The sequence below is a fragment of the Lissotriton vulgaris genome, chromosome 11 (genome assembly GCF_964263255.1).
Source record: "Lissotriton vulgaris chromosome 11, aLisVul1.2, whole genome shotgun sequence".
NCBI lineage: Eukaryota > Metazoa > Chordata > Amphibia > Caudata > Salamandridae > Lissotriton > Lissotriton vulgaris.
Window position 1 is genome coordinate 57,701,916 of NC_141699.1, and position 27,993 is coordinate 57,729,908.

The following is a 27,993-nucleotide window of genomic DNA, read 5'->3' on the forward strand; positions in this document are numbered from 1 at the left end:
TTTGAGAACCGCGAACTGCGAATTGCGAATTTCCTTGTGATTTTGTGATTTTCCGCGACGCCCTCCCTTAGCGAAAAGCGAGAAAGGAGAAGCGGGACCCTGTAGAGGGGTACCCTGGCCGCAGCATCACACAGTACCACACAGTGCCTCACAGCGTGGGCCAGCGGGAGAATATGCCTCGACGAACCTCCCCCCTTCATAAATCAGGGCAGTGGTAACAGCAGTGCCAGGACTTTAGAAAGGAAAGAAGAAAGCTACTAAATCACACAGCCACATGGCCAGACAATCATATAACTATATAATTACATAACTACCTAAATAACTGTACCATACAATAAGAGTTGGTCACCGTGTCGGGCCAGATAGACGTCCTTCCAGTGCCTTACAGTGCCCACAGTGACAAGTGAAAGGACTGTGCACTAACCATCCTCAGTATTCTCAGTATAGCAGGCACCATGAGATCGGGCAAAAAAAGACGGAGTGTCTCATCACTAGTGAACAATCGGAAAAAAAAACAAGATACTTAAGGTGCCCTCTGACAGCCAGGAGAAACTAACAAGCCAATCGAGATCTGGCATGACTCCCAAGGATGATATCCTAGTTACTCTGATCAGGGACACCGAAGCAGATGGACCAGTGTTAGATCAATCTAACCCACAAACTCTCATCACACAAAAACCAAAAAAACCTCTCTCGCAACCAAAAATCTACTCCAAATTTGCTTTTGTTAAAGATGCTGGAGCAGTGCTAAATTTCGTGAGCACCACGCAGAAGGGCCTTCCCTCCCCACTGCACCCGGAGATAACTGTCCCGACAAAACAAGACGGCATAGAGCCAGGAAGAAGCTCTCCATTGGTAACGACATTGGCAACTCACCCGGACAATGAAAGTCCATCACAGTCCCGCTGAGACCCTACGCCCAACTCATCCAAGTCTATGAAAAAGACGGAGCAAACCCCACATGGCAAACCAAATGATTAAAGGCCGACAAGGAGGCGAGCGCAAAAAGAGGTCTTCGAGCAGGCGAGTATGACGACCAAGGCAAAGAGACATCCTTCTATGAGCATTTAAAACAACTCCCATTACAAAATAAATCGCACCACTCTACACCAGTCAAAAAATCAGAGTTGGTGCCCCTTGAGCCAGCTCTGGAGAAAATTACCCCACCTCGACCCAGCCTTCTTAGCACAATTCTGACTGAGTAGGGTCCACTAATTAGTGCAAACAATGTAGACTTGGAACCAAATACGCCAACTCAAGCTAGACTTTCAGATTCAATCACCATCCTCCACTCAGGCCCAGCAGGTGCAAACAAGTCAGCCTTAGTTCCTGTCGACCCCTTAATCAGGTAGACAGGACAGCGTATACACAATCAGCGAGCAAGAAAAATGTGGAGGCAGAACCCAGCACCCACACATAGATCAAACTTCAAGAAATGTAAACCGGCAACAAACCAAAATTGTTTCTCCAGAGAACAATGTCATCAACAAACAGCAGCCCCGATCCCCGGGGACAGCTGGAACCAATTCATTCTCCCTGACAACTGAAGAATGGGAGAAGATGGTGGATACATACTCCCAGGGAAAAGGGTTGACGCTGCCTCAAGACACAGAAAGCAAACCCGACGATTCATCAAAGACCCAAAGGATAGAAGAGAGTGGTCTATGGGCGTCACTTCTAAATACCATGAACCTCGTAACAAAAGGAATGGAATACCATTCGGACAAGATGGACATTCAATTAAACTTTCTAACTTGCTTAACCACTCATGTCATTAACATTGACACCAAGTTAGTAGATTTGAATGAGCTGATCAAAAGAGTCCAATCACAAACCACAATCAGTCCGCCTAGCTGCACATGTTATTCTATCATCGACAAATTAGCCACCTTACCAAAAGCAATGAGCAAACTTTTAACAGACTTCAAGTCTGTAAATAACTTACAAAGAGAGGTGTGGGTAACAGCAAGCAACGAGAGAAACATCTCAGTCAATGAAACAAGGCAAACAACTGAGGTCGTGACCATTCCCAACTCTTTTATGGACCAAAATAGATCAAATGGTCAGCCTAAGGATTCAAACGAACCGAGATTCCAACAAGCAGGAGGTCTACCCGCCCACCGGCCAGAAGGACACCAGCAGGTCAAGACTAGAGAACCATCAACAATTGTTGAAAGCCAGGATCAAACGGGTAACAGACAATTGACGGCTAAACAAAGAAGGAAAATGAAGAGAAAAGGGAGAAACAAGACAGGCTCCGTTAAAACGTATTTCCTAGAAGTAAATAAATGTTTGGTAGAACCAAAAAAGGACCAAGGGAGCACAAAGGAGGAACTAAGCCCCAGGTCCGGGGAGAATACCGTCCCCGCTTTCGATCTCAAGGGTCCAGAGATAACTTCTCCCAAGATCAATCATACAGAAGTACAGCTCGCAAAGGGGACAGATGAAGTTGGGCATAAACGTGATGAGATGGGGGCGACAAACAAAAGTGTAAAAAAAAAACTATATCCGCATATAGCGGATTCACTCACGGCTCACAATCTGGTTGCCCAAACGACTGGAGGCACTAACCCCTGGAATCCTGCCACCTGTACCTTTTCAACAGCCAGTAAAAAAGAACTCAATGTAAAGCTTGACATGGAATCACTGACCCGGAGAGTTCAAGTCTCAGGACCAGTTGAAAACACAGCACTCGAGATAAAACCTGGACCATCGCTGAAGAATAACAAATATGACCCCTGCGATTCTAATGCTAACCCGGGTCCATGGACCGAGAGAGAGCAAGGCTTACAAGTCCAGAGAGTACAGGGTTCCCAAGCCTACGATATACATCAAAGTATGGAACGGGCAACAAATCATGAACCACTACAGGAGGAGACCACTGACGCTGAGTACAAAACAATAATCTTCATTCCTGACTACAGATCCAAAGGCCGTGAGGATACTCTAAATCGAAGCAACATCCTTCGAGTGTTGAACTCAATCATATCCTTAAGTATGCTTACTACCCAAAACTTGGGATCTATTGAATTTATTACTATCAAACATCTGTCTGAGCAGGAAATAACAAAAACAATCTGGAACACAGGAGATCTGGGGAAGAAAATCCTAAAAGAAGAAAACCAACTGAAAGAATGGGGGATTCAAATTAAACCATACCTCATCCCCGGTTATCCGGCCCCACTACTCCGCAATCCCCAAGAAAAGGTTATTTCGACCTCGAGTAAATGCCTGTCAGGGACACTCAAAAAATCTATACTGAGAAGAGCACGCGGAAGCTCAGCCGAAAGAAAGGCCGGTCCATCCCCCCAGCAAAAAAACAAGATCCTGCATCAAGAATGGGACTGGATCGCTAAAACAATCAACCTCAGACAGTCCGACCAATGACAATTTAACGAGAGAAACAGCAGCACTTCAAACACAAAGTCGCCCCTAAAACTGTGTTCCTGGAACATAAATGGACTAGGAGCAAAAACCCTCAATAAAGATTTACTGTCATACGTTCAGCAGTATGACCTAATTTTGTTACAGGAAACCTGGTTAGCAGAACCATTCCATCTTCAGGGCTATAAAACATTCTACCTCCCAGCAAGGAGAACTTCAAAATTTGGTCATGAGAAAGGTGGCCAAACCATATACACCTCGATACAAACAATAAACTATGCAAAAGAAGTACTTAATAAAAACACTTCGGGGATTGAAAACGGGATCATTGCAGTCCAGCTGGAAATAGCAACATCTGGAACCATCAGGCAGGAACTAATCCTGGTTAACACTTATCTGCACCCAAAAGGCAAAAAAAGTGTGGCCAAACACCTGGTGACAGAATTGACTAAATTAATAACGGAAGCTGAAAACTCGAACCTTATTGTCTCAGGAGACTTTAACATGTTCCTTTCGAAGTCATTCAGCACGAATCTGCCAATGGCAGATCATCTGTCTATCAGGGGGATTCCCCCACTGGAAGTTTGTCCATGGGGCAATTTGACAAACCTATAAAAAAGGTTAATGGAAGACTTATCAAACCTGGGCCTGATTTCAATAAATGGCCGATCCCCGGGGGACAGACCCCAAGCGGCAACTTTTCACAACACTACGGCCTGCTCGGCGATCGACTACACCTTTGTCTTTTTCAATGTTCACATTAGTACAAGCCTTTAGAATTGGCACATTCGACTGCAGTGACCACCTCCTGAAGAACTGACAATGATGGCTCAAGGAACAGCTTTGACATTTCCCACCAACGGCCCAAAGCTACTGAATACTACAAAATGCAAAAGAATCAAGTGTAACATCAGTGATCCGGAGCGACTAGCGAATGATGCGAAGCTGTGCTGGGAAATTGCTGCAGAACTGAATGCTGGTAAAATTACTGCCTGGGAGTCCTTCTTGAAATCTTTTGCCCTTGTGAATTCCAAGTCTAAATTGTCTCAAGAAATCGATGTACAGACAGGCCAAAAAACATCTGTCCAGCCCATTAACGACTCAAAAAAACATCCGCAGACTCCTCTATCTCCCAATTTAAGGGCAATAAAAATGGCCATAAATAGAACACTCCGCGAACTGAGGAAAGCATGGAGTGATAACGACCTAATTACCAAACTGAGAGCATTAAAGTATCAAAAGAACAAAATCCTGTGGTGAATCAAGCAAGAGTCCACTGAACAAACCTGGGCGAAACTCCTCTATGATTCTAAAAACAACAACAGCGCAAGATTCTGGAAAACCATCAACAAAATAGAGAATCCGAACGCCCATGATGTGAACTCTCACATCACTGAGGACACCTGGGCAAATTTTCTGTTTAAACACTTTAACGAAGAAGGCCCAAGCAAAAACCTACAAAGCCCTAAATGTTGTCAAGCGATCCAGACGGTCTTAAAACCTTTAGACGAGGAGTCCAACTTCCCAGGTTCAACAGTCCAGTTGAAGGGTCGAATCGCGAAAGGCCGGAAGGAGGGAACTCCTGGCCCAAACGGAATTCCACCTATCCTCTATAAGCAAGATCCAACTTACTGGGCCGATCAATTGCTCCCTCTTTTTGTAGAAATCTGGAGGGCCGAAGAACTCCCATCCTCCTGGAGTTGTTCAATAATTGCCCCAATTTACAAAAAGGGCAATAAGAACGAGGCAAAGAACTATAGGCTCATAGCCCTTATAGATATAGACGCCAAATACTTTTCGGGGCTTCTCTTGGAAGAATTAACAGCTTGGGCGTCTCGCAAAAAATTAATCCCCATTAATCAAACCGGATTTCAAAAAAATCTGGGGACCACGACAAATATCTTAGCCTTTTCCCTGATGACAGATGCTACAATCAAACACAAAAAAACACTACATGTGTGTTACATCGATTTTTCCGCTGCATTTGACAGCGTTGATAGAGGAAAACTGTGGGCAAAACTTTCAAGGTGGGGAGTTGACCCAAAATTGCTGAAACTTCTGATGTTACTACATACAGATACCTGGATCCAAGTAAAACTGGGGGCCGGCAACTGTCTGTCAAAAGAAATACCAACCACAAAAGGGCTGAAACAGGGGTGCGTCCTGGCACCGACCCTGTTCAACCTTTTTATGTCCGACCTCTCCAAAGATCTGGACAACTGTAACCACCATGCCCCAAAGCTAGGGGGTTTTACGCTGTCCAACTTACTATACGTAGACGCCCTGATACTAATCAGTCAAACACCAGTAGGCCTGCAACACCTCATCAACACCACAAGCAAATTTGCCAAAAAGAATGGGCTAACCGTAAACACAGAAAAATCAAAGGTGATGGTACTAAATCATAAATCAAAAAAGTATGCCTTCCAATGGTCTCTCCAAGAGAAAAAAATGGAAATAGTCCAAGAATACAAGTATCTGGGCATAATCTTTGACTCAAATGGTTCCTTTAAGCAACAAGAAACATCAATAAGGAACAGAGGGATCTCACTGGCCATTGCATTAAAAAACATCAAAAATAAAATAGCGGGGCCAAATTTAATCCCCTTGCTAGACATATTTAGTGCGAAATTGCTGCCGTCAATTACATATGGTAGTGAATGCATGAGAGGGAAGGATGAGACCATCTTAGACAAAGTGGTCAGCAAAACATTGCGAATACTATTCGCACTTCCTCCATACACCTCTCCAGCACAGCTAAGGCTCGAGTTTGGCCTACAGAAACAGCAAATCGCACACAAGGGTGCATACGTAAAATGCTGGCACAAAGTAAAGAACGCGGAAACAGACTCTCTAAATGCCCATCTTTGGAAAGAAATGGAAATAAACAAGGACTCCCCTGCAATGCTCTACCTCCAAGCAGCCATAAATTCCCTTGTGCTAAGAGATTTTTGGGACTCGAGTTGTACACACAATTGCTTCAAGCGTCTTGTCAATAAATCTGTGAAAACAATTTCCTTGGAAGAGGACAAAACAGCACTAACCAATAGGTCCCATTGGTGGTTTGTGATTCAAGGCTACATCAGCGCCACACCACAGCCATACCTCAGCACCGGCTTTTCAAGAAAGGCGAAGGAAGACTTTTTACGGTTGAGGATGGGGGTAATACCATCTAAAGCACATCTCCCCCCCCCCGGGATGCGCTGGGATTGCAATCCTAAGTGTAGGCTCTGCGAAAATGCTAAGGACGACGTTCTGCACCTGCTGTGTAGCTGCAAAGCTCTAGATAGTACCCAAAAGAGCTTACTAACACAGATTTGGAACCAAAGACGCGTGCAAACTCGCAGACAAGCTCTGCTGATGAGCTTTAAGGGAGAAGACATTCAACTAGCAAGCAGGCAAGTGCGCTTTATGAAATTAGCCAACACAGCCCTAATCCCAGAGGTTAGCAACTGAATTGGACTTAGCGTGATTTGCTTCCGCTCTTCAAGACTATTTTTCTTTGATAATCAAAGACACAACTGATCGTGAAAGTCCCTTTTCCCTAATGCATAGTACTGTACTAGCCGCATGGCTTCTTTTTGCGCCTTTTAACTTTTTTAAATGTTTTTTTTTTAAATTGCTTTCCAAAATGCTTTTTTCATGTACTTTTCTCTTTCCTGCTTTTTTTTTTGACTAATTGCAAAGATTTTAATTAATCAAGCAATAAAGCTTATTATCATAAACATGTTGAAGAAGAGTTTGATTTTTGTCTAGGAAGATCTCTGTCAGGAAGGTTTTGAATGGATCAAGATCCAACTGGTAGGCCCAAATATTCTCAAACCCTTTGATCCTAATGTTATGTGCACCATTACTGTTGATGCTAGAGGTATTGGGTTAGGTGCCACTCTCACTCAGACTAAAGACAGAACATAGAATACTTTGGAGTATGCATCTAGAGTGTTGCGTGACCCAGAGCTGAATTTCTCTGTGATTGAAAGAGAACTGTTAGCTTGTTGGTGGGCCATCAGAAAATTTCATCCCTACATTTGGAGTAACCATTTCGATCACAGCTCTCTTGTGTCCATTCTTTCACAGGGAAAAAACAAAGAACACCCTTCCAGGATTGCCAGACTGTCCACCAAGTTGCTTCAGAATTATGTTGAAGTTTCCTACCTTCCAGGTAACAAGAATGGCAGAGCAGACATTTCCTTTAGGTTTCCTCTGTCTGGTGATGATTCTTTTCATTGTGACGAGGATGATGATTTAGACAATTGTTTTATTGCTTCCTTGGTTATGGTTGATATCTGTGCTCTGAGTGAGAAAGAATGGAGGGATGAGTTGTCCAAGGATGCTTTGCTGTGCCAGGTCATTAAGTGCATCAAGAATGGTTGGCCCAAGGAGAAGAATACACCTTACACTTTACAAATGTTTGTAAAAGTCTCCATGAAGCTTTCCGTGGAAGATGGTATCTTGATGTGTGGTGAAAGGTTCCTTCCTTTAGAAAAACTAAGAGGCAGGTTGATCATTGGTGCCCATGACGGGTATTTGTGGAAAACTTTCACTAAGTTTAGGTTACGCAGGTGTTGTTGGTGGCCCTTATTGACAAGGTCGTTAATGTTTTTGTTGGCGAGTGTATCATGTGTTCTAATGTTGAAAAAGGACTGAAAGTGAGAACTTCTCCTCTCCAACCCATTCAACTTCCAGCTAGACCCTGGGAGAAAATTGGTATTGATCTGGTCCCTTCACCCGTCTTCCTTCTTCCTTTTGGTTTAAGGTTGTTGCTATAGATTACTATTCAAAGTGGCTGGAGGTTCGAACGTCATTGATTTCCTCAAGGATATTTTCTTGCGGGAGGTATTCCCCTCTGCCATTGTTTCTGACAATGGTGTATAGTTTGTCAGTCAGGAATTTCAAGACTTCTTAGTTCAGGGTGGAATTACTCACTCGAAGAACTCTCTTTATCACCCACTAACCAACAGTCTTGTGGACCGAATGAATAGGGCACTGAACAACTGCGTATAGTGGTGATTGCTAGCAAGTGCAATATTCAGAATGCTGTGCGTTTGATGCTATGGTTTTACCGCACAACACCCCACTTGTCTACAAAGGTTTCATCTTTTGAATTGTTGTGGGGAAGGTAGCCTTGTTCCAAGGTGTGTCCTGGAGGGATGTCTAGATGGGTGAAAATGGATACTGTTGTGGATGATCTCATGAGGAGGAATGTTTCCCAAGCTGAGTTACGTCAAAATCTTATTTTGATGCTAGAAAAAGATCTGTACCACATAAAGTTTTTGTTGGAGACACTGTGCGTGTGAAGATTCCTGTTCACAGTAAAAATGAGATGCAAAGTTCTCTGATACCATGGTTGTGTATAGGATTTGCGGAATTGCTATGAGGGTAACAACAAACATTGGTGGAACATGTCCAGAGTTGTTAAGATGTTGGGACATGTTTCCAACAGTAGCTCATTTTCCAGTTCTCCTAATGTGTCCAATGGAAATCACTTGAATGCTCCCTCACTATTGGGTTTGCGTAGGAGCGAAAGACAACATTCTGTTCCAATTAGATTTCAATATTTTGTTTTCCTCTTCTTTTCTTGTTCTCACTCTGTTCATTCTTGCTTTTCCTTTTACTTTCCTATTTCTGTTTCTATCTGTTCTCCTCTTTGTGCTGTCCTGGTTTTCACTTGTTTTTGAAAAAAATCCATTTGAGGAGGGGGATAATGTAGTGGTCTCTCCTTGTGTTTCCCACTGTTGTGGAATGCTCACCCTTTGTGGGTTCTTGCATGTGGGCATTCAACAACAGAACCAAGAACTTTTGTGTTTGAATAGAGTTCAGTCGTTTCTTGTGCCTCTCCTGTGCTGGCTGCTGCGCAGTTCCTGTCTAGAATAAAGCTTACCTGTTGGCACACTCCTTCATTTGCTGCAAGTTCTTCACTGTACTACCCTTGTGACCAGCACCTCTGCGCCCGGACACACCAGGACAGGTAAACCAAAACTGCTGGTGGTTCTTACATCCCTGGCAACTACTTCTCTTACCCCAAGAGGAACAGTTAATGTTAATGTTAATGGGCATTTGTAGAGCGTGCTTACACCAGGTGGCTTCATGGCGCTTCACAGGCATAGTATGCTACCAGGATAATCTATTTGCACGCGATTTCTAAATTGCAGCATGTCAGTGCTGGACCGGACTTCCAAAGGGAACGAGTTCCAGAGTTTAGGAGCGAGAACCACAAATCTGCAGCCTCCTTGTCGTACTCACTTGAAGGTTGGAGTGGTGAGCAGTGAGAGATGGGCAGAGCGGACATTTCGTGTCGGAGTATGTCTGAGTATCAGGCTGTTGATGAATGCGGGGCTTTTGCCATGCATGGCTTTAAATACAAGACAGCCTGTTTTAAAAGCACAGCGCTGAGAAATAAGGAGCCAATGTAACTTCCATAGCACAGGCGTGAGTGGTTGCCACCTTGGTTGTCAAAAGATCTGCCGTGCTGCCTGGTTTTGAACCAGCTGCAGCCATTTGAACAGATAGAGTGGCATTCCCAGGTATACCAAATTGGCATAATCTAAATGTGACAGAACAGTGGCAATTATAATCTGGATCAGAGCATCATGGGCAAAGAAACGGTGCATCTTCCTGATATTGCACAGCTGGAAGAAGCACTTAGAGATCACTGTGCCAACCTGGGAATTCAGTGTAAGTTCGTTATTAAGGGAGACTGCCAATGTTTTGGCCGAGATAGAAGGGGAGGGTGAAGGACCCAGCACTTGAGGCCAGTAGTGTGGGCCCCAGAACTTATGGCTGTCCCCGGTCAGAACGAGCTCTGTCTTTCCTAGGTTTAATTTAAGTTGATTATGGTCTATCCACTGTTGTATATATAACATAGTAGCCTGAAAACCCACAACAGAGCTATCAAAGCCATCTATCTTAAAGACCAACTGTAAATCGTCAGCATATTTGAAGACTGTCACATTTCTTTCCTTAAGGGATTGAATCAGAGGGGAGATGTAAATATTAAATAAGTGAGGGGAAAGTGCTGAGCCCTGTGGAACTCCACATGTGATTTTGCATGGGGGAGCCAGGAAGAGCCCTTGGCGGACCGCCTGAGACCTATCATCCAGAAATGAGGTGAGCCAGCAGGCAGCAACACCTTGAATACCAGCAAGTTTGACACAGTCGACCAAAATAGCATGGTCGACTGTGTCGAAAGCCGCAGATAGATCCAGTAGTTCCAGTGCTTGCGGGGAGCCCTTATCAGCATGGTCCTGGAGTTTCGGTAGAACAGTCCTGTAAGTCAACTGAAAGTACCTGTATGCAGTGTATGTTTCTCCTACAGGTGAACATTACCACAAATGAGGCTCATGCCTCAAATCTGACAGCTGTCTGTTTCTAAAGTTTTCTGTGAAAAAAGATGATGTCTAAAGTACTTACCTGATAATTAAGTTCTTGGTGTTAAAACATATTAAAAACAATGTTAGTTTTATAAATTATTCTCAAGTTTCTTCTTAAGTGTGTGTCTCAATTATTGATTCAGTGTGTACAACAAATGCTTAACACATTCCTCTGATGAGCCTAAACTGCTCGCCCATTGTAGGAGGCTGGCTTAGAATATGGTGCACATTTATTTAAGTGAAGCACCTTACACTAATCCAGGCAACCAACACGGTGAATTTAGTGGTCTTAGACAACCATAGAAAGTGGTAGCTGTGGAGAGCAGCTTTCAGGCGCATACAGAAGTAGTGTTAAGCAGTTTGTTTTGACGGGTCTAATCATATAGTATTGGTTAAATGAAAAAGAACAACACAGTGTATATATAAAATATTTCTGTTTATTGCACAACACTCACTAACACATTGGTAAATCTCCTACACAAACACACAATATTACTTCAATTGTAAACAGGTAAGTAAGCAATATAATATGTGGTATCCAGGGAGTAACCAAACCTTAACTAAAAAAGAGGGATGCCAACTGCGAACAAAGTGGGGACTTGGACCAGGAGACTCAAGAGCTGGAGACACAAGGAACCACCCTAGGTTAGTACCCCAGAACCCCACAGAAGATGTGTGCAGAGTGGAAAAACAGGCACATGTCCAAAGAAAGTCAAAGGGAAAGTCGTGTTGAAGTTTTGGAGAGGAAGGACCCTTCCCAGTGGACCATGAAGAAACCCTGTGGAAGAAAGTAGTTTGGAGAGTCACCCCACCTTTGGATACCACAGGAACCAGGATACCTACACCAGGGAAGCTGGGTGCATAGGTGCGAAGTGGCTTCGGCAACTGCTGTAGACCACAATGGAGGACTTCAGGAAAGATGCAGCTGGAGAAAACTGTGCAAGAGTCTGGTGGAATCCAATGGTGAATTCTGGAAGTCAAGAACTTGTAAGCAGTGGGGACAGTGTCTATTCCACTCAGAGATGACCAAAGATGGATGATTAAAGTGAGTTGTCAGTAACCTTGTCACTGCAGATCTGGAGACCAGGAGATGCTGAGGAAGACCAGGAGCCATGCACAAGCTGTCCCATGTCAGAAGTTGAGAACCAGGAGGTCGGTTTCTGGAGGGAGCATCAACAAGCCTTTGCAGCTGCATCAAGCATGGAAAGTGAAGAAGGAACAATGTTGGGACCAGCAATGGTCAAATGACTCACCACAGGTAGGAGCGTGAGAGAAGGCCCCAAGCAAGCAGGGGATTCCACTGAAGCAGAAGCAGGCCCTCAAGAGGACCCACATGCCAAAGACACAGGAGTCGCAAGAGGACCTCAAGCAGCTCACTAAGAAGATAGGCAACAGTGCAGAGAATATGGTGAGGACACTGTACTTTGACAGAAAGAGATGCTGGAAGCTGGAGCATCTTGTAGGTTGAAGATCTCAGGCAGAGAGAAAAAGCCTGGGCAACGGCAAGCCAATGAGGTGCACAGGGGTTTAGTCCCAATGGTTCCAACAAGACATACTGGGCTCAAAATTTGCAAAGAGGACAGGTCAGGCCTCAAGAGAGTTATAGAACCACCACCTGTGTTGCTGAGCCTTTTGAAGTCCGCAGGACATCAGGAGCTGCAGAGCGTTGTTGGAGAGCCTGCAGATCCAGAGGAGTGAATTCTTCAGTCCAAGGGAGATTATTTCAGGTGTCCTTGATGCTCATCGGTCTGTTGAAGATCCTGGTAGACAGAGACAATGAAGAAGACTTGCAGAGCAGCGAGACCAAGAGCAGCAGGAGTCTTCCAGGATGCAGTCTTGGTTCGTCCAGCGAAGTCCAATTGTCCAGATGTTCGAAGAGTGATGTGTTTTCAGGCTTGAGTCTTGTTTCAGGATGAATCTGAGGTCCCATCCACAGGTATGCCCTAAAATGCCCTAGGGAAGGGGTTGTTAGGACGACGCTGGGGTCCCTCCCAGAGGAGGGGCTGGACAAAGAGGAGGATACTCCCATATCCTTTGCCCAATTTACCCTAGAGTAGGAACCAAGTGCTCTCTCAACTTGCTCAAACCAGATTATGCAAGGAGTGCTCCAAATGTGCCCTTTAAAGCAGTCTGGTGGTGCTGGCAAGCTCCCCCACAGAAACCCAATACACTTGGGGGCCTATCCTAGTGGGGATTGGGACTGCCCGCCATAAAGGTGGGGGTCCCAATGGGGGATATTAGGATGTGCCCGCCACAGTGGCGGGCACATCCTGTATTTTTAGCATTTTGGCGGGCGGTGCTCTCAGCACCGCCCGCCACAATGCTTAAAATGCATTAATGCATTTTCATAGACAAAGCGGCAGGCACCCCGTGGTGCCCGCCGCTTTGTCTATGCAAATGCAGGGGGGTACCACAGGTACCCCCCGCGTGCACCCCCCACCTCTCCTTCAGTCTGGGGTCCCGCATGGGGGCCCCCAGAGTGAAGACCGCATGCTTTTCCGTGGCGGCATCACCGCCGCAGAAAGGCATCTAAAGCAGCCCATCATAATATGGCTGGCGGTGTCATCATAATATGGCTGGCGGTGTATGGGGGCGGTGACACCGCCCCCAGATTAAACTGTTTCGGCCCCGGTCGCATTGCGACCGGGGTGGAAAAGCGGCAGACGGTCTTTCCGTCGGACGCGGTCCCCCCTCCACCCTAATAAGGCGGGGGAATTTAGGTGCGGATGGTGGGCGGATTGCTCCTGCCAGACTGGCATTGGCTACCGCCAGCCTGGCGGGGGCAATCCGCCCGCCATCCTAAGGGGCCCCTTGGTCCTGTCTGGGATGTGGTGACACCTCCCTGTGACAATAAACATATTGTTCTATCTTCCTCTGCTCAAGCTCAGCTAAGCATCAGGAAGGAAATAATTGTATCTGGGGTCAGCAGAACCACTAGCTTGCTGGTAGACCCTAAAAGCCTGTTACCAGGAGTATTGGGGGCATCCCGGATTAGCCCCCCAGTGCATGGAATCATACCTCAAATACCGTTAACGGTGTTGGTGTTGGGGTATGATTACAACATGTTAGATACCAAACATGCCCAGGTTCTGCACAAACCCTAGATAGTTAGCCATTGCATAATGACAGATGGCACTATAGCTATCAAAATGGCTGGGTGCACTTACAAAGTCTGGATAATCGACTCCATGGATTGTAGGGGTGTCCTGCTCATACAGGGGAACCCTCATACTTATAACCCAGCATCCAGCCTTCTGGACTGAAAGGCCTGCCTTAGGGATGACATAGGTTTTAAGTATAGTGACCTCAGATATGAGAAAACGTATATCTTTCATGTGTGGTGCTAGCACCAGCTTAAACAGGCAGTAATGGCAGGTCTGTAGTCAGAGTTTCAGTGGTCTCTCATAGGTGGCAGAATACATGCTGCAGCCCATGGAAGACCCCTGATGTACCTATGCCCGGGGTACCTTAGTTCCATATATTTGGGACTTACCATGGTACTCTAATAGCCAATTGTGGAGGTACAGAATTACTTCCCATCGTCACATTTAGGGAGGAAGAACAGAGGCTGGGCTCCTGATTAGCAATATCCCAGTCAGACTAGTCAAAAAACATACTGACACCTGCAAAAAGTGGGGGTAACCATGAACGCAGATCCTACTTTCGAACACCCATACTATCAAAAAAGAGAGCATTTGAGATTATTCATTTAAGCCCTGTAATCCAATATGGGTGGTCTGGTATTTTTACATAGTGGACCTCATTTTGGTATACCACTTAAAAAGCCAGCTTCCTACAATAAGGAATTCTCAATGCTATCCTATGAGAGGGAAAGGCCTCACAGTAGTGAACAATGAATTTTGGGGGGTTTCACTACCAGCACATGTAATCCTTGAATGTACATGTCCAACCTTTTAAGTACACAGCACCCTGTCCTATAGAAACCTAGGGTCTACCTTAGGGGTGATGTATTTGTAATTACAGGGGGGTTTGAGGTTTGGCAAGGGGGTATAAATGCCAAGTAAACATGGCAGTGGAAGACTACAGTCAGGCTGAAATGGCAGCCCTGGGACATGTTTTAAAGGGCTACTTAACTAGGTTGTACAATAAGTGCTGCTGGCGAGCCAGTTGCATTTCATTTGTAGGCCCTGGGTAAATGTGATACCACTAAACAAGGGAATTGCAAGTAATTTAGATATGCCAATTGGATATAAACTGATACAACCATGCATTAGGGGAGTGAGCATAAGCACTTTAGCACTAGTGAGCAGTGGTAAAGTGCACAGAGTCCTAAGGCCAAAAGAAATAAGTTCAGCAAAATGAAAGAGGAGAGGGCAAAATTAAGGGGAAGACCAAACTAAGGCTCGCAGGCCTAACAATATCTATTTAGTTTTGCAAAATATACAAAATTAATATTTATATACTTTATTTTAAAAATAATAGTTAACTTAGTAAAAAAAAATAGTGAATTATATTACATTCTTTTTTTGAACTTGAATTAAAAACTAATTATTTACATCAATTAAACACTACTTTGAAGAGGATTTATTAAATATCAATTTAAAGTAAAAATGTCAGTGAGAGCTTTTTTATTTTGTTTATCATTTAATATTTCTGACAAATCATCATCTTTGCATTATTTAATTATTAATTAAACATGCATTTTGGATAGTTAGTGTGCTATTATATTAATGTATTAGTTTGTTGGTTGCAATAATTATTTCAAATTATTTTACATTTATATTTTACAAAATATTTGTAACATAGTTAATTCATACATAATTAGTAAACAAAAAAAAATCTCGACTTTACCTGGGGAAATATCTGTCACTATGACAGAGATCTCCACCTTTTGTGAAAAGTTATTGGTAGTAACTTTACGCTCATATATTAAGTGTCAGATGTCTCCACCCTCTAAACTGAGGGGGTGGAGTGGAGACATGTAACTGTACAATTATGTGTAAATCTGATCTTGAAAATGGTGATAAGCACAAAAATTTACATTTACACCTTGGTGTAGGAGTTTATTTATATGTGAGTAAATGTGCATGTGTAAATTTACTTTTGTGAACAGTTCCCAACATAAGTAATGTGGCTGAGCCACACTTTCCAACTATCATCACTTGGCCTATATTGGTCAGTGAGTACAATTGAGTATCATGCCAGTTAACATTGGTGACCTTAGTCACTGAACCATGGTATCATCTCAATTGCTTCTGTTAGGTCAAGGATTATCAACATGCCAATTTCTCACTGTTTCTTTTGTATTTTTTATTTAATCCTCACATTAGGTAGAACATTAGTTCATCAGTCTGACAGGCAACTGTGACAGGCAGTGCATTGCTTTAAGGGCAGAATGAGCAATGGTGGCAGGAGCGACCAACTCTCTCGGTGAGCGACACGCAGGTAGTCCGCTCTCCCATGACCTGGGCGCCGTTCGTCACATAACTCTGCACCTATAGGAGTCAATCTTCAGTGAGGAATCCCTTATATATGAGTTCCCTCTCCCTGAGATATGTAACTCTACAATTATGTGTAAATCTGATTTTGAAAATGGTGATAAGCACAAAAATGTACATTTACACCTTGGTGTAGGAGTAGATTTATATGTGAGTAAATTTGCATGTGTATATTTACTTTTGGGAACAGTTACTTTTGTGAACAGTCTGTGTTGGGGTCTTGCATTGTCTGGCAGTGCCAAATAATGGTAAACAATGTTTTAAAAAAATGGTCCTTATACGTGATTTACTAGACATGAGTGCCCAGTAGTATTCCATCTGTTTCTGGTGATGCGCAATGTCTCTGAGCTAATATCGTGTCTGAGATAGTCTTGCCCATCCTCTATGAATTGCCACCCTGGGCTTAACCAGTAGGACACCATAGTTGTGAGTCATCTAAGCCCTGCTGGTACACCCTTAACATAGCACAGAAGTGGCACCAACAGGGTTCAATTCACCTCGAAATCGGTTATGTCGCAAATAGCCGCACAGTGCCCAGCTACTCCACGGCAAGCCATGCCATATGCTAGAAGTCTCCTCTACTCACACCGTGAGGAGTGCAGCAGGAGGTGTCCAAAAAACCTATCCTGTACAGTGGCGGCTAGTGACATTTCAAAGTAGTGAGGAGTAAACGTTGGGGATGAGTTTTACTTAGTGAATGAGCAAAGTGACTGAGCCCAAAAGACTTAAGGGGTGTTTGGGGGTTTTCTCTGAGAATATTTTTTTTTAAAAGAGGGGCGAATGTCGTTTCTTAAAGCTACTTTTAATAAATAATTTTGCGAGAAAAGCAAGGTTTATAAAGCAATTCTGAACGTGCAGTCTTTAAATACTTAAAAACATCAAAGACTGCCTCATATCCTATTGCATTAAAAATGTTCAACAGTTCCTGCCTCAACATTACTTTCAGGATTCGTTCAGGCTGTTGGGGGTGTTTATGACAGAGCAATATTGAGAACTCTGGATATGGGTGCCTATCAGTTGGTCATAAAGGTGTTCACACTACAGACGCTTTCATTCCTTGGCCTCTCCGAAGCACCTTGATGGGCTATTTGTTGAGAAGCACCTCACAGAGGTCACTCAGCTGTAAACATACGTACAGTAAGAAAGGAAAATAAAACACAGTGCTCACAGGTGAGTGGAGTGTGCATGTTGTGTTCACAGGTGAGATAAAGAAGTGGAGGAGATTAAACAAAGTGGCACATTGACAAGTGGCTTGCTCCGCCAAAGCATTACCTTTTTTGATGCTGCGGTGGCACAGGCCTCTCAAGCATATCTATGGGGAGACGTGGAGCCACTCTGCGTGGCTTTGCATGGACTCATAGATATGGAGTTAGGAAAGGCTGTGCAAACCGCTGTGTTGCCTTGCTCTGCATCAAGGAGGCATTCCGTGGGTTTGTAGTGGGTGTTATGTCATGTTATCCACCATTTGTAATGCGCACAAATACTTGGAAGTACCCATGGATTTTGATGCTGACCCAGATTTACAAGATCAAATAATCCTGGGGCAGCGCCAAAACCTTACACCTCCCCAGAGCAGGCGTAACAAGGAGACATGTTTTCATTCCTCCAAGGAAAAAGCCTCTCAGGATTGTTTTTGTGAAGGAAGGTGTCACTTACTGCATAAAAAAACCATCATGCTTGCAACACTGACACCCTTGCACCAAATGGTGCAAGGGTACCTGCGTTGGCGATTGACAGCCAAAATGCTGCCATTTCAGTAGGAAAGGACATGAATGCGCTGCATTTCATGAATACGGCACATTCCTGCCCTTTCCTTTTGACGCGGGTCAGCGCAGCAAAGCGACTTGCTGTGCTGCCCTGCATCACAACCTTATAAATAACGCTCTAAGTATTCACAAAAAGGAGAGAATGAAAACTACTAAGGAAAACGAGTACCTGAGAGATATGCAGTGACAAGATTCCAGACAGTAATGAAAATGAAAAGAGAGGCCCAATTGTCACTGCACTATGGGGCACATGCATCAATATTGCTGTTCGCGATTTGTTAATTGCGAAAAATAAGGAATCGCAATTAAGGAATTGAAAACTGCAATGCATCAGCAAATTGCTAAAAAAATAGCGATTTCTTAAAATTCCTTAATTGCGATTCTCTAATTGAAAATCGCAATTAAGGAATACCTCCCCATCCATTCCTATGGGCCTAGAGGCCCATAGGAATTAATGTGAAGACATTCTTTATTTCCGATTCTCCATTAGAGAATCGCAAATTGAGAATGCAATTTCAAGGGTGCAGGGGTGTCCAAAGGACACCCTGTTGTACCCCTGAAATCTGCCTATAAGTACATCTTGCACACACACATGCCACAAGGGCATGTGTGTGTGTAAAATGGAACTTTGAAAAATGCACTTTAGTTTTCGCAAATTACCATGAAGGTCAACTTCATGGTAATTTGCTCCACTTATTTGCAAATTCGCAAATTTTTTAAGTTTGATGCATTGCAATTAAGGAATCTCAATTTGAGATTCCTTACATGCAATCGCAATTTAAGAAATCGCAATTTTGCGATTTCTTAAATTGCGAAAAAGGACAAACATGGTGGTGATGCATCCCAAAAATTTTAATTGCATTCCCAAACGGCCGAATTTTGCGATTCGCACCATTTGCGAATGCAATTTACAATGATGCATATGCCCCTACATGAGGCGCTCTTTATTATATCCGGAAACTCAGAAATTTCATTTTGAAGGGTCTATCTCCACCAGTTTAAGTGGCGAGACCGAAGCAAATAGACGAACGAAAAACACTGAGGAAGTACAATGAAAATAAAAGCAGAAAGGAACAGCAAATATAATATCAGTGACATGGAGGTCTGTGTAAAGAATAAAGAGAACAAGAGAGGCCTGCACACACAAAACATAGAACCACCAGCTCTCACAGGCACAAACACACGCATGCTTGTGTACATAAAACCACATACTGCATATATACATACATACAAAAACGTATACATGCACAATCTCAAGCACATGCACACACACGCTCATGCCCGTACACACTCATATAAAACACCCCCAAAGATGCTTTATTTCTCTGGTGTGGGGCGAGACCATCACTTAAACTAAACTTGACCCCTGCAAAGTGAAAATTCAAACAAACTGAATACTCTGCTGGTATGCACACGTTTCAACATGCTGCTTTTGATTTTTCGAAGGAACAACAGAGGCCTACCTCTCGAAGAAGCCTTTTTTGTGTAGAAAGTATCTGTGTGTGGGTTTTAGCTGGCAACCCATGAGCGTTATTTAAAATAAAAAGGCCAGTGTAAGATATTTGAGTTTCTGAAATCAGTGAGATTGACGGTCTTAACACAAGGTTCACAATCTCATACAGCACTTATCACTTCATGGTCAGGAGGCGCTGCTTGTGAGGTGCTGTATAGGGAGCCAAGCGCACAACTAAAAAACTCATTTAAAAGTGGTCTTTGCCATCAGCTGCTGGCCACCCAACCAGGAGAGGTTTCTGTCTTAGAGTGCTAGGGCGTTGCACCCCTGCTACCCCACCACACAGTCTTTAATTTTAAAGTATTCACCTCTATGTCCTGTTAATTAAATGCTTTCTTTTCTGCAGTTACAGTGCTCTTGTATTTGAGTCGCGGGCCAGGTCTGGTCATGCCTGAGAGTCAGGGCCGGACTGGCCGTAGCTGGCACTGGGCGTTTTCGGGGTGGGCCGCCAGGGCAGGGGCCGGTTTTGGGCCCCAGGGGGACCATTTTTGCTACCGAGGGTCGGCATTATTGCCCCCGTAACAAAATCGGCTGATACTGGTCATAGCAAACAGCTCAGCAGCACCTCCCCCCAGTGGTGGACGGCCGCACAGTTTGCCAGGGTCGGTTTCGGTTCCCAGTCCGGCCTTGCTGAGAGTGAGGGCAAGGGTGGGGCTTGATTGATAGAAACCGTGATTACACGGTAATAGCCTCGACATGGAGTGCGCATGTCGAGTTGGACTGGTTCCTTGCTGTGGCCAGTCTGACATGCACAGATGAGGCTTCTTCTATCTGTACAGTGGTAGGGAGCTAGGGGTAACAAAGCCAAAGATCATGGTCTCCTAAGCACCTTTGGGTTAGTCTGCCTAAATCAATCATTGTTCCTGTGTCATGCTGCTTACCAACAAACAGCAAGGGAACTAAATCTGGCTTGGCTCACGGGCCCACACACAAGGCAGTTCGGGGGTGGTAGGTTCACAGAACAATGGCAAATCACTGTACTGGCTTTATTTTGAAGCCAGGCAGAGAATTGCCATGTTGTATCCCTTGCACTCTCATCTGTTCACTCACAGCCCAGTTATGACATTGCATGCAATGGGGAGAGCAGTAGAGTCATGTCCTGCATCTCAGTCCACTCGGTCTAATCAATTGGGTGATGATGGCTGCTGTCATCCTGGTCACTTGCCCTCATCCTTCTATCCTTTATCATCCTGGTTTTCCTTGTTATGGTATGCCAGGTCTTTACCTACCTGCCTCTGTGACTTGATCTTCATAGTCGCCTTGGATATGGTCCCATTGGTCCTCCTTGCCCTTGGTTCTCTTAGTTCATGCCTTGCTGGCTGTGGTTGCCTGGGCATCTGTTTCTATTCCGCCAGGACCTTTCTCCTCGGTTTTCTCACTCTCAGTCTGGTTTTCCTAACACTGAACTTCCTATTCCTGGTCCTCATAGTCCATATTATCTTCCTGGCTGTGTGCCTGCTAGACTTGATCCTCTTGTTTCTCGGTCTTTGCATGCCTGGTCCTCCTGGTCATCCTGTTCTTGCAGGTCCCATTCTCCTAGTCCTTGTTAATTCCTGATCCTCTTGACCCTCATCCTCTTGAAGTGGTCCTTCTGATCCTCCTCACCCATTAATCTGACTTCAAGTACACAAGCTCCTGATGCTCCTGGCCCCCTCTGTCCACCTTGCCTCCCGTGTCCCAGTCCTCTCAGCCCTTGTCCTCCTGGTATGGATGGTCTTGGTTTTCCTGGCCCTGTAGTGTGGCTAAGCCTTGTTTTAATAATTGTTCTGGCACTGAACACACTGGTCTGAGCCCTGTTACTCCTGGCTTTCTTTGTTTGTTGAAGGTGAGTCAGGTGATATTGGTTCCATTGCCCACCAAGGCCCAGTTTCCTGGCTCTTGGTCGTCCTCACCCTGATATCGTGAATACTGGCTCCCTCATCTTCTTTACTTGTTCTAGTCCCCTGGTCCAACTGGGTATGATACTCATATTCCGATTTTCCCCAGTCTTCATGGATCTGGCCCAGATTCTCTTGCTCTTGCCCTTTTAGTTCACCATGAACAGGCCATAGTCCTTTTTTTGTTCATTGTTGTTCTTCCTATGTTGGCCTAGTCATGTATATTGTAGGCTGTTTTTATTTTGCACACATTACTAAATATCATGCTTGCTTTGTGCCACTTTGTATTCTTGCACAGAACCAGTATTTGTATTTGTATTTGTATTTTAAATAAAATAATATTCTGGTCAGACACTAGCACCTGCACCTAATACAAGAAAGCAGCTGCTGCTTTGTGAATACACAAATCTTGTCATATAACTGGGGACAAGGATTCCAGAAAACACGTATGCACAGAACAAAGGTCCTTAGACCACAGCCACCTATGCATGCTAAGGTATGGGGTCCGCCACTAAAACCAGTGATTTATAATCTATAACCGCTTAGCTTTAGTAGTGGGGGAGGCTTTAGGCAGATCTGTCAGATAATATGGCATTACTTTTTCTAGTATATGGTTTATTAACTATTTTGATGACTTTTTTTTACATGTATTTCTTTAATAATTATCGCACAATTATTGTCCACAGGCCAATTGATAGAAGTTCACGGATGCCCAAGGCTACATCGGGCCCCGTGGATACTTTAGAGGCGATGTGGTGATTTTAAAAGCGGAATTGTAAAAAATCTGTATTTTATCCTGCACACTTTGTTCTGACTGTTTTGTTATACAGGCGATCATTTTAAATCTTACTTTGCACACTCCTGCACTTGCCCTCATTCATCCCATGGCAGGTGATTAAAACACTGCCGGGACCCGACTTTGGCCGCCATTTTGGGTGAGGAGCCTGGAGTGGAGCGGACGCGAGCGGACTAGCACTCGGCCCCTCCCGCCCTCAGCCCTTTAAAATGGTCCCCCTCCCTAGGAAGCGCAGCGGACGAGCGCAGCGGGCGCGACGTAGGCGCGCCGGAGTTGCGCCTGAGTTAAGCCCGTCTGCGCCCGTCCGCGACCAGTTGGGACCTGGGGCCACTCCCCCCGCTCCTGGCATCATTTACCCTAGACTTATCTACTCTCGCTGTACTCTGCTTGGCTTACGTCCGTCGCCTGGCAAGTACTGCTCTCGCATGTGTTGTCAGGACGCACCTCTATCCTGCCCTGCTTGCGCCTTGGCTATCACGTCTCACCCATCTGAGCTGCGCTTTCCCTCACTCCCTTTCTGGACCGATTCCTCTTTCCCTGCGAAAGCTCATTTGCCTAATCCCTCTCCTGTGTTTAGTTTTATCAGTTTAAATTGTCGCTCTTTACCTAAGCACAAAAGGGACATATTTGACCTTCTCACTTCATACAGTCCGTCGGCCTTGTTTCTTACCGAAACTTGGCTAAAGGACTGTTCTGGTCCAGACATCGCTACCGCCCTCCCTGACAATTACGCCTTCGTGGGTCGTAACAGACCTCTTAAAGATGGAGGAGGCATCGCTATTATTTTTCAAAGGACCTACTCTTGCAAATGGGATGATCTTGTCATCCCTAACTGCGAAGCTGGCAGTTTTAAACTCCTATTATCACCAAATTTTACTTTGTCCGGTGCCCTTTTATATCGCCCACCTGGCGCCGCCGGCGCATGGGCTGCCGCTCTTCCGGAACATATTTCTCCCCTTGTGCTGGAATCCAACAATTTTTTGTTATTAGGTGATCTAAATATACATTTCAATGACACCCTATGCCCTACCAGCATCCATCTTACACAGGACCTGGCCGCCCTCAATCTAAATCTTCTTAACTCTGGTCCCACGCATAAAGGCGGTAACTTACTTGATCCAATTTTTGCTAATTTAGATAATGTTACCTGCCTCCCCCCTAAACCGATTACTTGGTCGGATCACTTCATTGTAGAGTTTCACATCAAGACAACGGTTGCACCTGGCCCCCTTGGCAGCACACCTTCCCTTGGAACAAGAAGGAACTGGCAAAAACTGAATTTGGAGCAACTTAATTTTTCTTTAAAAGAAACTCTGCCCCCTTCTGCAAATATCACCACGGATGACGTGGGCAAGATCAGTACCTGGCTTACTTCTGCTATTGAGTCCTGCCTTCCAGCACGTAAATGCATACAAAAGTTCCTGCACCCTCCTGCCCCTTGGTTCAATGAAGAACTCAAAGTGGAAAAGTCACGCTGCAAAAGACTAGAGCGCATTTGGAGATCCAACTACCTGTTGGCAGATAAAGAGAACTACAAACTTGCATTACATAAATACCACACTCTATGTAACACTGCCCGGGCTAATCATGTTAACGACACGATATTGAAAGCCCAGAATCGTCCTAAAGCCCTTTTTAAGGCAGTTCAGGAACTATCGGGTATGTCATGTGCCTCCAAAGCCCCCTGCCTGAATAGCAATCAATGCAATTCCCTGGCAGAGTTCTTTACATCAAAAATTGATAACATCTACGCAGGCTTTGGCGTTTCTCCTTCTGTCTCACTTAGGCCACCATCCCAGCTACACGACCAACTCTCTACACAGGATGATCCTGAACGACTCTCTTCTCCTCGACTAGATAAATGGGAATGTATCTCCATGCCCGTCTTACAGAAACTGTTGGCAGAGATTAAATCCGGCTCTCCATTGGATCCCATGCCTCCCCAGATTTTTTGTACCTTGGACACTGCCCCTTTGGATTGCATCTTGGCTCTTCTGAATGCATCCCTCACTGAGGCAGTGGTTCCTAATATCTGGAAGCATGCGATGGTGGTTCCATTGTTGAAGAAAGCTAATGCGGATGTCAGCAATCCTGCCAACTTCCGGCCCATTTCCCTGCTCCCCTGCCTCTCAAAGGTGTTGGAGAAACATGTCAACCGTCACCTCACCACCTACATTGAATCAGCAAATGTCCTCCACCCGTCTCAGTCTGGTTTCCGCGCGGGCTTCTCTACGGAGTCCACCCTTTTGGGAGTTTCGGAGACAGTTAGGCGTCAGGTAGACAAAGGGGAGACAGTGGCACTCATCCTTTTGGATTTGAGTGCCGCTTTCGACACCGTCTCCCATAGCATCCTTCTGTCTGCCCTGAAGTCTGTGGGTATCTGCGGCCCCGCCCTTGCCTGGATCTCTGACTTTCTTTCTCATCGCACTTTCCAGGTTTTCTCCCCCTCTTCTGTGTCCACTGTTCACAATTCTCCGTATGGTGTTCCCCAAGGCTCTATTCTTAGTCCTTTATTCTTTAACCTTTATGTTAGACCTCTTGCTTTTCTTGCGGAACAGGCGGGACTTTTTATCTTTTCTTATGCTGATGATACCCAAATTATTTTTTCTCTCTCCTCCAATCAACACTCCCCTTCCTCTTCTCTCTGTGCTGGACTCACTGATATCGCCAACTGGATGCTGACTAACAAGCTTAAGCTGAACGGCGATAAAACAGAGCTTCTTCTGTTTGGGCCGGATTCCGCTCTCTGGGGCCCGCAACATTGGCCTCAGCAAATGGGACCTTTACCGGTCCCAGCAACGTCAGCACGCAATCTGGGGGTCCTCTTTGATAATCAGTTATCCATGAGACAACATGTGGTCAAGGTCTCGGCCACCTGTACCACCATCATCAGGTGGCTGAGGAAGATCACATGGATGCTGCCTCCAGATACCCAGAAGTCAGTAGTCCAGGCCCTAGTGACATCGCGGCTGGACTACGGCAACGTACTTCTTCTGGGTGCCTGTAAGGAGGTTACCAGGAAGCTCCAAGTAGTTCAGAACATGGCTGCCCGGCTACTCTGTAATCTCCCGAGAACAACCTCAGTTTCTTCTTCCCTGCGTAGCCTTCATTGGTTGCGCATAGAATCTAGGACCAAATTTAAAGCACTTTGCTTTATGCACCGCATCAAAGCTGGAAAAGCCCCCCACTATCTCTCCACCTTAGTCCAGCAATATTGTCCCTCTCGCACCCTTAGGTCTTCCACTCACTGCAGATTCTCTGTTCCCCGCTTCAAGCGTGCCAGAGTCGGCGGACGTTCGTTCTCCCACCTGGCACCTGCGCTCTGGAACTCACTTCCCATCCCTCTGCGGTCTGAAACATCTTACATCAAATTCCGCAAAGGTGTGAAAACTTGGTTATTTTCTCTGTAACCGATTCCTTATCCTCCGTTGTCCTCTCTTACTTCTGTTCTCTTAGCGCCGGGAAACCTACGGGTAGCTGAGCGCTCTACAAAATCAGATATAATAATAATAATAATAATAATTGCATCTTAGAGCACAATAGTTGAAATAAACATTGTAAACTTACTTCTGTCTCTTTTCTTTCTTTTTGTAGACACACATGAGTAAGAGAACGAAAGGGTGTTTCCTGTTAGAGTGATCCCTGATAGGGTCAGGAGTATTGTGTGAATGGGTGCAAAATAACTAGTCTCTCTGAAAAAGGTAGGAGGGCAAGTGAGGCACTAAAGCTAGTCGGACTCGGGCTCACAGATACTGATATGGTATGGTGACTCAGTCCCCTACATACTGATGTTCTATGGTCCGAAGCATAGTTCTGTTCCTGAGTAGAATCCCTGCAACATAGCACCGCCAAGCGCCACCCAAATTTGGTCAGGTACTTATTTGCGGGAACCCTGAATAGGGCTTCTGCTCATCCACAACACCCTTTCACCTTTTACTGGAGACATCTGTGGTGTTGGGGATTAATCCTCCAAAGTGATAAGGCATCACCTATTCTGTTGGTTTTTTAAGCTTGAATATTATAAGGGTTAAACCCAGTCTGTGCTACACTTCGATTCCATCTCTATTTTCTCATGTCATTCATGCACTTCTTCATCAGCGTGTGGTAGCACACACTGTAGGGAATTTCCCTAGCTGTCCAAAGCAGCGAAATCTGCAGTCGCCACTGATACAGTAGCAGCAATTACACACTCTAAAAGTCTTACAAATAACAATATCTTAGCTTCTGCGAATGCAATTAAATGTGGCACCCCTTTACCAACTAGCTATACTTCTTGTAGGAAGGTAGGATCCTTCTGCATGGGTACCCCCACTTTTTGCCTAGTACTAAGCTGTGTATTGATTAGTCTGACTGGGATCCTGCTAATCAGGACCCCAGTCTATCTGCTTTCTCCCTAATCTGTTATGTTATATAGTTAGGTACACTCCAGATTGGATACAGGGGTAACCTTGTCAGTCCCTAGTATATGGTACCCAGGTTCCCAGGGCAGAGGTACCCCAGAGGTCTCTCATGGGTTGCAGCATGTTTATGCCACCTATCAGAGGCCATGAAAAATGGAACTCCAGGCCTGCCATTGCATCTTGTGCAAGTTGGTAAATGCACCACTTACTATAGATATAGGTTTACTACATCTAAGGGTCACTGCATTTAAAACCTATAAGTCACTCCTATAGCAGGCCTTTACAATACTGAAAGCAGGTTGCTTGGTTCTAAGTGAGAGGGTGCCCCTGCATGAGCGGGATACAATGGTTGCTGCTGACCTGAAACACATATTTGCCCTCCTGCTGATGAGCCAAGCTCGAGCAGGGGAAGGCAGAACAATAGGCATCCTGTCACAGGAAGGTGTGACCACCTCTGAGACAGGATTTAGTGTCTTAGGACTGGGTGGTTGCGCTTGACATTGCTTGAAAGTCTGCATGAGGGGCATATTTGGTTCCCCAGTGCATAGTCCAGTTCAAACCAGTCCTGGGAGCCATTGGCTTCTGCTCTGGTGCAAAACTGGACAAAGGACATGGGAGTAACTGCCCCATGTCATTAAGACCCTCCCCTGGGAGGGCCCCCTGAATATTCCCAACCATCTCATCAGGGTACTTAAGGGCTTGCCTGGGTATGGGTCCTTAGATTCGTTGTGGACAAGATTTAGAACTGAAACCACTGCACTTCGACTGTCTGGGCACTCTGGACTTCGCTGGACTTTGTTTGGGCTTGACTCCCTCTCCCTCACAGTCTGCTGCATTGTCTATGCCTGTGCACCATACAGGATCCGTGCAGGAGCTGTAGAGCATCCAGGACACCGCTGCCGCAGATTCGAGGCCCCTCTGCCTCGGGAGCCTGGTACTTTTGTTGTTCGCATTGCTGCATTGTGCATTTGCCATTACTGCCTTTCTGCTATTCTTCTGTCCCCTTCGTATTTCCTCATTGCTGTCTTCCTGTATTTGTTGCCTTCCTGTATTTGTTGTCCCCCTCGTGTTCTACATTGCTGTCCTCTGTCATTTTGAGCCCTTTGTTGCCCCTGTTCTCCCCTACCTTCGCCCATTCCGCCACTGCACCCCCTGCGGGCCCGTCCCCCGCTCGCAACACTTGCTTAACTGTATTTGTATTGCATTTTGTTGTATTTGGTTAGTTGGTTTTCGTCTTTATTCCTCCTTTTCCCCTCTTGCGCAATTTCTGGGCCCTGTACCCTCTTTTGCCTTCTGTAACCCTCGCTGTTCCTTCCCCTGTTTTCCCACCGCTGTGTCCCCTGCGACCCTGCGGCTCCGCCAACCCGCTCACCCATTCGTCCACTCTCACCTCCCAGCTGCTCCTCCCTCCCACCTCCCCTTCTTATG